This window comes from Mustela nigripes, chromosome 13 (assembly GCF_022355385.1).
Source record: "Mustela nigripes isolate SB6536 chromosome 13, MUSNIG.SB6536, whole genome shotgun sequence".
NCBI classification, from domain to species: domain Eukaryota; kingdom Metazoa; phylum Chordata; class Mammalia; order Carnivora; family Mustelidae; genus Mustela; species Mustela nigripes.
Genome location: NC_081569.1, coordinates 139672133 through 139681163, shown reverse-complemented (window position 1 = coordinate 139681163; position 9031 = coordinate 139672133).

Here is a 9031-nt window from a genome sequence, read left to right as displayed (position 1 = left end):
TTCTCTCTTAAATTTTTAGCTGTCTGTCAGTCCTGAGGTGTGACTTCTAAAGCCAGTAAGGATTCAATTTTCTGCTGCCTGAGCTCTCAATGTTGGGGAATAACCTTAGTTTAAAAAAAAAAAAAAGCAGCAAACTTACAAATCTTTTCCAGTGTAGTTCTCTCCTTCAAAGGAAGATTCTTTTGTGATTTCTACCTTTTTATTTTTTTCTGGGCTCGCTGAATTCTCTATGCATATAAAATTAGCAATCAGCCAGGGATTGGGGCAGAGTTTACACTGATACTTTTGAACCTCATTCTTCTGTTGCTCTTTTGCTTTCAGGACCCCCCCTCCCCTCCAACTCCCACGGGTAAATTTCCAGCTACTCTGCTAGCCCTGAGCTATCTCCCCCATGTCCTCAAACCTGTAAGCATAAAGGGTTTTTGCCATAGGATTTTTGAGGATTGGAGATCACTCTTGGTAACCTCAGAGGAAAAAAAATCCATATATTTGCAGTTCTTTCCTATTACAATGGTCATCTTTTTTGACAAAAGTCTCTGGTTTCTGCCTTCTTTTGATTGCTTTACAATCCCTTTGATGGAGGTATTGGTTGAACACCTAACTCTTGATTTTAGCTTGGTTGTGATCTTGGGGTCCTGAGATAGAGCCTCACATTAGGCTCTGCATCTGGGTATAGAGCCTGTTTGGGATTCTCTCTCTTCCTCTTCTTCAGCTTGTGTTCTCTCTCTCTCTTTCTAAAATAAATAAATAAAATCTTAAACAAACAAACAAACCCAATACCTTTATACCTTAAAATGGCTTTTCTTTTGATAAGTTTTCCTTGGACCTTATAATTGTTACCTTTGCAAGTAGTTGCCCAACCAATTCACTCTGCCATTACAATAAGCCAATAATTTAAGAGGTATTAATTTTCAGAATGTTATTTTCTGAAGGAAAATAAGAAATAAGCAATAAGAATGATAATGAATAAGGATGATATCTTTATAATAAGCTAGTAGCTAGCAATCTTGCTAACTTCCCTTATTAATTTTAGTATTTCATCTATGGATTACTTGATTTTTTTACATATGCTATTGTGTTGCCTGAGAAAATGACCGCTTTATTTCATCTTTTCCAATTCTTATATCCTTTCTTTGTCTTATTTCTTCTTTAAAAAGATTTTATTTATTTATTTGACAGACAAGAGATCACAAGTAGGCAGAGAGAGAGGGAGGAAGCAGGGTCCCCTCCGAGCAGGGAACCCTATGTGGGGCTCGATCCCAGGACCCTGAGATTTTGACCTGAGTCGAAGACAGAGGCTTAACCCACTGAGCCACCCAGGCACCCCCCTTTATTTCTTTTTCATTCTTTATTGCACCATTAAGGATCTCCAGAACCATACTCATCTAAAGAGTAGTAGTGCTATCCTTGTCTTCTTTTCTATATTAAAGGGAAAAGATAGAGATGATAATAACTATAGATTTTAAATATACTCCTTACCAGAGTATGGAAATCTATTTCTATCCTGTTTGCTATTTTTTTTTTAAATTAGGAGAGCATGTTGAATTTTATCAAATCATAATAAATCCTTTTCCTGCATTTTCTGAGAAATTAGTGGATCAAATGGATTGATTTTCAAGTATTAAGCCATCCCTGCTTTTCTGAAGTAAATAATATATGGTCGTGACATATCTTTTTTTTTTTAAATAAATCATTTGATGCAACTTGCTTAAATTTTATTTAGGATTTCAGCACCTATCTTCATGAGAAAGATTGGCTTGTAATTTTCCATTTTTAAACATTTTCTTTTTTAAACATTTTATTTATTTATTTGACACCGAGAGAGACAGTGAGAGAGGGAACAGAAGCAGAGGGAGTGGGAGATGGAGAATCAGGCTTCCCTCAGAGCAGGGAGTCTGATGCGGGGCTCAATCCCAGGACCCTGGGATCATGACTCGAGCTGAAGGCAGACGCTTAAAGACTGAGTCACCCAGGTGCCCCTGGAATTTTTTTTAATGATTATTATTTTTTCCCCCTTTCTTACTGATTTCTGACTTAATTCCACTATGGCCCCAGAACAAACTTTGAACAATTTCAATCCTTTCAAATTTGTTGGGAATTGCTTTATGGTCCTCACTATGGTTCCAATATCTCAAAAATGTTTTTTAAACTTTATTTTGATTTTCTACTTGTTCTTAAAAGGCACATTGGTCTCCCAAAAGCTATTTCATTCTAACTGAAAGCAGAATTTCATTACCTCATAATTTAATTAATCATACTTTTATTGCTAAACATTCAGATCATTTCCAGTCTTCTGTGACATTAAAAACCATGCAATGGACATCTTTGTAGCTCCTTTTTGTACACTTCTGTGGCTCTGTCAGAGAATCAGAAACGCATAGCACCGTGGGTGAGGGCATGGGCTCTGAGCCAGATTTCTGGGTTCAAATCCTGGTATTTTATCTTGTTAAAAATACACATTCCTGGGCTCTCCCTCAGGCTGATTGAATCAGTAGTATCCCAGGAGATTCTCGTGCTTCTACTAGTTGGAGAAATAGTGCTCTAAAATAAGGGGTTAAAATGACGAAGATACATTGACTAGGATTGCCAAAGCACAGCAGCTGATTATAAATGTTCTGGAAGGGAGAAGAGAGGGAGAGAAAGCGGGAGAGAATAAGAGAGAGGAGGGGACAGCTACACAGGTGTTTTCTCTGCAGCCTTAACTCCCTTGGATTCTTTGTCTCTTTCCAAGCTGTTCCCAAACCTGTGTTATAAACCAGGCATTTGGGGATCTTCCTCTGTCCTCCAGCCATGCCTACAAGTAAAAGCAGAGTATCCTTGGAGATAATATTTAGGGAGATTTAACTCACAGTCTTGGGTCTTTGTGGGTTCTGGTGGCTGCCAGAGAATTGATTTCCATTTCACTTTGGGGGCTAAGGAGAGCCATGTGTCAGATACTTCTCTTCGGGCTGTGCCAACAGCAGCCTCATTTCTGTTGGAGGTGGGATTAGGCCATCAAAACAAGGTTAATTCACTGCACAGGTTTCAGTGACATCCTTGGGGGATCCTCTATCAGGATCTCTCCATTAATATTTGTTTTCAAATACTAATTTTGAGACCTTCACCCGAGAGATGTCTTGCATTAGAGAGGACCTCATTTCTCAGGCCCCGCTTGACATTCACTTTTCCCACTCATGCACTCAACAAATAGATATGAAACACAACTGTGCAAATCATAGACTTAACAAATATTTATTTTAAAAAAATCCTGTGGTAGCTACTGTCCTAGTGTCTGGGAACACAGTAGGAAATAGAAGAGATCCAACTCTCTGCCCTCATGGAGATTATATTCTGTTAGGTGAAGAGAGACAATAAATAAAATGAGTGAAATATGCTATACTGATTTATCAAGAACTGCTACACAAGAAAATAAAGCACAGGAAGGAGATAGGAAGTGACAGGAATGGTTTGCAATTTAGTGCATTGACTAATTAATTACTTGACATTATTTTAGACTCACAGAAAATGTGCAAGAATAGTACAAATATTTTTCAGGCACTCTTCATCCAGACTACCCACATGTTAATATTCTACTACATTTGCTTCCTCTCCCTCTCTCTTCTTCCTGCCTATTTCTTTCTCTCTCCTCCCTCTCTTTCTCTCTCACGAACTATTTAAGAATAAAATGTAGATATTATGCGCCTTTACCTCTAAATATTTCATACTTACTTCCTAAAAACAAAGATTTCTCTTGCCTGACTATAGTCCAATCATCAAAATCAGGGAACCGATATTGGTACAAAACTGTTATCTACGTTCTCATCCTTCTTTGGATTTCATCGATTGTCCCAATGTTGCCTTTTGTGCTGGAAGAACACCCAAGGTCATCCACTCTACCCATTTGTCATTCCTCTTCAGGCTCCTGTTTCATGGTGCTGACACATTTGAAGAGTGCAGGCCAGTGATTCTGTAGGGTGGGTTTTTTGATGGTTCTTCAGAATCAGATTCAGGTTAGGAAATATTGGTGGGAAAATCACAGAAGGGATATGTCCTTATGCATCATATCAGGATGCATATATTGTCATTTAACTGTATTGATGGTAATGGGAGCTATAATCATTTGGTTAGCATGGTTTTCACCAGGTTTCTCCAATGTAGTTTAGTTACTCTCATCTTTTGTAATTAAAAAAAAAGCATTACATGGGGATGGGGTGTCTGGGTGGCTCAGTGGGTTAAGTGTCTGCCTTTGGTTCTGGTCATGATCCCAGGGTCCAGGGATCGAGCCCCATATCGGGCTCTCTGCTCAGGGGGGAGCCTGCTTCCCTCTCTCTCTCTGCCTGCCTCTCTGCCTACTTGTGATCTCTCTCTCTCTCTCTGTCAAATAAATAAAATCTTAGGGGAAAAAAAGCATTATATGGGGGGACTCTTCGAGACTACATAGATATCTGGTTATTCCTCAAACTTTTATCCACTAGTTTTGGCATCATTGATAACTTCAGGCAGAATTATTTATTAGTGTTCTTATCATCATCATCATCATTATTACCAGATGGTGATTTCCTAGTTATGTCATTCTTTCTACTTTTCTTCGTTGGCTTTCTACTGTAAGGAAGAGTTTTACTTCTCATGTATTTATTTTTTATATGTGGATCTGAATGGCCTCAGGGGCCCAGCACGCTTCCGCTGCGCAACTCTGCTCCGAATGGCCTCATAGATTCTTAGTTTTATCTGCAGGTTATATCCCTTGTTGTCATTATTTATTTTGATGTTGATTGTTTATTTTGATGCTTTATTTCAAATTGGTCCAGTGAAAGCCCCCCTTAATCTGGCTCTGTAATTTTCACATATTTCCATCAGTTTGGGGTACTTCTTTACTTTTTGCCACAAGAAGATATTCAAGCTCTTCTCGTACTTGCCCTGCTCCGACCCTGGAATCAGCCATTGATTCCTTTTAGTGAAGAATGGGTTACTTATAAACAGAGATTTGGTCTATACATATGCTGATTGCTCCTCAGCTCTGTTAACACACAGAACTGGGGAATTTTATGCACACACATATACTCACAATCTTATATGCAGCCATACATATTTATTTCTGTATCTAGTTATCTATGTACATTAAAACTGAGTTCACGTTAATAACTGCAAGTCCAAACAATGCCTCATATTTGCCTCATATATGCCTTATATTTCACTCTCTCAGTATTTGCAATTCCTTTCTGGACAGTGAGGACCCTGGCTCCCATTATCAATATATTTACTTATTTGTTCTATTCTGGAATGTTCAGAGAGTAGTTTCAGAATTGATAACCCATTTCTTTACAAAAAGGAAGACTACTAATTCGAATTCAGTATTTGTTTAAAGTTCTTATTTTTAATTGTCTGAGGGCATATAATGCAAATACTAGGTTCAACAGTCACTTAGTTCTTTCCTTTCAGTATAGTTGTTATTTGTTTGAAGTATCACTCTGTATTCTGTTTATATTTTCACTTAAGTCTCCTTCCTTGTTCATTTTCTTTTCTTTTTTTGAAAGACACATTAACATGATCAGGATTATACAAAATATTATAGTCAGAAAAGTAAATTCCACTGTCTCCCATCTTTTCTATTCTTCCCATTGCATCTGCGCCCAAGCCCTGCTCCTAACTGTTACGGACTGAATGTGTATCTTGGAAGTCTGTATGGTGAAGCCTTAACCCCTGGTGCCTCAGAATGTGACTTTATTTGGAAGCAGGCTCTTTAAAGAGGGTAATTGAGATTAAGTGAGGTCTTATGGGTGGTCTGGTTCCTTTGAGAAGAGGAGATTAGGACAGATGAGCATAGAGGGAAGATGGCCATCTACAACCCTAGAAGGGAGACCTCAGAAGAAACCAACCCCATCAACACCTTGATCTTGGACTTCCAACCTCCATACCGTGAACAAATAAATTTCTGCTGTTTTGTTTCCCACTCTGTGATACTTTGTTATGGCAGTCCCAGCAAACTGACACAGTAACCAACCTCACTAGTCCTTGGTTTCTTATTTCTCTTTGTTCAAATGAGCAGATGTGTGCATATTTCCTTATTTCTCTTTTTCTCTTACACTTAATGTAGTATACTATGGTATGCTTCCATTTTTCACTTTGGCTACATCCTAGAAATCACTCCACATCAGTATATCAATTGCTGAATAATAAATTAACCAAACAATCCAGGAATAGGGCTTATTTAATCAGGACATATCATTCTTTTAATACATTATGGTATTAAATTTTTTAATGATTTGTTTGGAATTTTCACATCTGTATTCATAAGTGATAAAGGTCTGTAATTTTCTTTTCCTGTGGTATCCTTGTCAGGTTTTGGTATTACTGGTATTTGTTCTAATAAAAGGGGTTAGAAAGTGTTCCTTCTTTCTCTACTTTTTGGAAAATAATTATATAAAATTGGTGTTCTTTATTCCTTCAACATTTGGAAGAAATCGCCAGTGAAATCATTTGAGTTTTTTTTTTTTTTCTTTTCACTGTTTGTTTTGTTGGGGAAAGGTGACGAAAGAGGAGGAGAGGAGGGTTTTAAATTACAGACGTTTAACAGACATGACTGCTAAAATTTTCTGTTTCTTCTGGTCAGTTTTTATTAGTTGTGTTTATTATTAGTTTATTAGTCGTGTTTTTTAAGGAATTTGTCCATTTATTCTAAATTGTCAGTGTTTTAAAGTGAAATAGGTTGATCCAGGAAAGCCCTTCTGAGAAAGCTATATATTAGCAGCGACCTGAAGGAGAAGCAGCAGCACACACAATGAAGACGAATGGGGAAAAGTACACCAGAGGGGTGCCTGGGTAGCTCAGTTCGTTGAGCAGATGCTCAGGTCAGAATCTCAGGGTCCTGGGACTGAGTTCTGCATTGGGCTCCCTGCTTAGTAGTGAGCCTACTTCTCCCTCTCTCTCTTCTCTTTCTGGCTACCTGTGCTCTCTGTCTCTCTAGCTCTCTACCTCAAATAAATAAGATAAAATAAAATAATACCAGAGAGAGAAGAGAGAAGGTACAAAGCCCCTGAGGCATGCATGTACTTGGTGTGTTGAAGAACAATAAGCAGGCCAGTGGAGAGCAAAAGTGAGAGTGAGAGAGGGAGTGAGTGAGTGAGTGATGATGATGGGGTAAGCAAGGTAATGGGGGCCAGACCACTTAAGACCATCTAAGCCATTGTAGGGTCACTGGTTTTTATTCTGAGTGATTGAGGGTTTCAAGCAGAAGAGTGTTGTGATTCGACTTATGTTTCAAAAGTCAGACTGGCTATTGAGAATAGACTGAAGGATAGAGAGAGAAGGACCAGACTGGATGCCCTTGGTCCAAGAAGGTGGCTGTGCAGGTAGTGAGAACAGGCACATCTGGAAAACCTTTTAAAGCAGAACCAGTGGGATGCTCTGATAGATTGGATGGTGGGTGTGGGATAAAGGAGAAGAACAAGGAAGACTCTGAGGGTTTTAGTCTGAGCAATGACCATTGACTCATTAGGGAATACTGCAGGAGCAACAGGAGGGAGAAAGTTCAGACCTTGGTCTTGGAGAGGTATTATTAGTTTATTTTTGCGTACCCAGTGAGGAGTTAAAGCAGGTGGTTGGTATGTGTAAGAAGAGTTCAAGGGGGTAGGAATACAAATTTGGGAGTGATTGGCATGAGGACACTAGTTAAAGCCATTTGACAGGTGGATGTCACCAAGTGAGTGACTGTAAATTGACAAGAGGTCTAAGGGATGATTCTGGAGTTGTCCTATGTCCAGAGATTGAGAGATGAAGAGGGACCAAGAAAGAATCTTCTGGCCAATAAGATGGGAAGAAACAAACGAGGCATATGGATTCCTTGAAGCCCACTGAAGAGCGTGGAGAGGTCAGCCTTACTATAGCCAGCGGGTCTGGTACAGCGAGGGCTGAGTGCTGACCTTTGGATTTGGCAATGGAGGTCACTGATGACCTTGACAAGGGCAGTTGGGCAGAGCTAGAGAGCCAAAGCCAACAGAGTGGCTTCAAGAGGGAATGGGAAGATCGGAATTCAACCAAGTACGTACAGACAACTCTTTTCAAGAATTTGCTCTTCTTGGAGAAATGGGGTGGCACCCGGGGGAGATGTGAAGGAAGTACAGCATATTTTTATTAAAACCACAAAGTCAAGAGCCATTTCTCCATACGTAGAGTGTGTCTTCACTATGACACTCTAGGGACGCAGAGGTGAAGGAGACACCATCTCTGTCCCAGAGACAGGTCTACTGAGACAGCCCAGTGTGAGATGCACTGTGATGGGGGAAGTCCAAGGGCCAGCGGGACCTTGCAGAGGGGCCTGAACCATCTGCGCAGTCCGGGAAACCCTCCTGGAGGAAGTGGTGCTGCGCTGAGGCTTGAACAGCTGGGAAAAGTGCCTCGACCCGCCGGGGGGTCATGGGAGGCTTTTCCACGATCTGCTCAGTCAGCTACCCTGCCTCTCTTGGCTCCGGTCCCCGCGCTCGTGTCCGCGGCACCGCCGCACTCTGGTGGGTGCTGCGCATTTACCCGGGTTCCGTCTCGCGCCGCGGACCCCTCTGCACGCGCACGCCAGGCCCGGCGCTGTCCTCCGCTCGCTCCACCAGTCCCCCGAGGAGCAGCCGCCAGCCCCCGCCTTCCCGGGCGCCCAGCCCCCGCCTTCCCGGGTGCCGGAGGTTCCCAGCACGCCCCTCCCCTCCCCTCCCCGTCCCTTGGTGTGGTCCTGGCCTTTGCGGGCCCCACGGAGATAAAGTCCGGTGATTTCCCAACGCCGTGTTTCTCCTTGGTTGACTGCAGGTGTAGAGAGACTTGGGGAAGGGCGGGGGCCGCGGCCACAGACCCAGGGAGCAGGGGCCTCGCGGCTCCCCGGGAGGCCTCCGCCCCCCCCACCCCCGGCCTGCGCCTGCCCTGGCGGCCCCAGCCTCTCCCCTGAAGTAGGTGGACAGCATCATCGCTCGGTTGCTCCGCGCGCACAAGCTCTCTGCTCTGAATCCATCCATCAAACACTATTTTGAGGGTTTCGAGGCGCAGCCTGGGTGTTTGACATTATCCCACACGC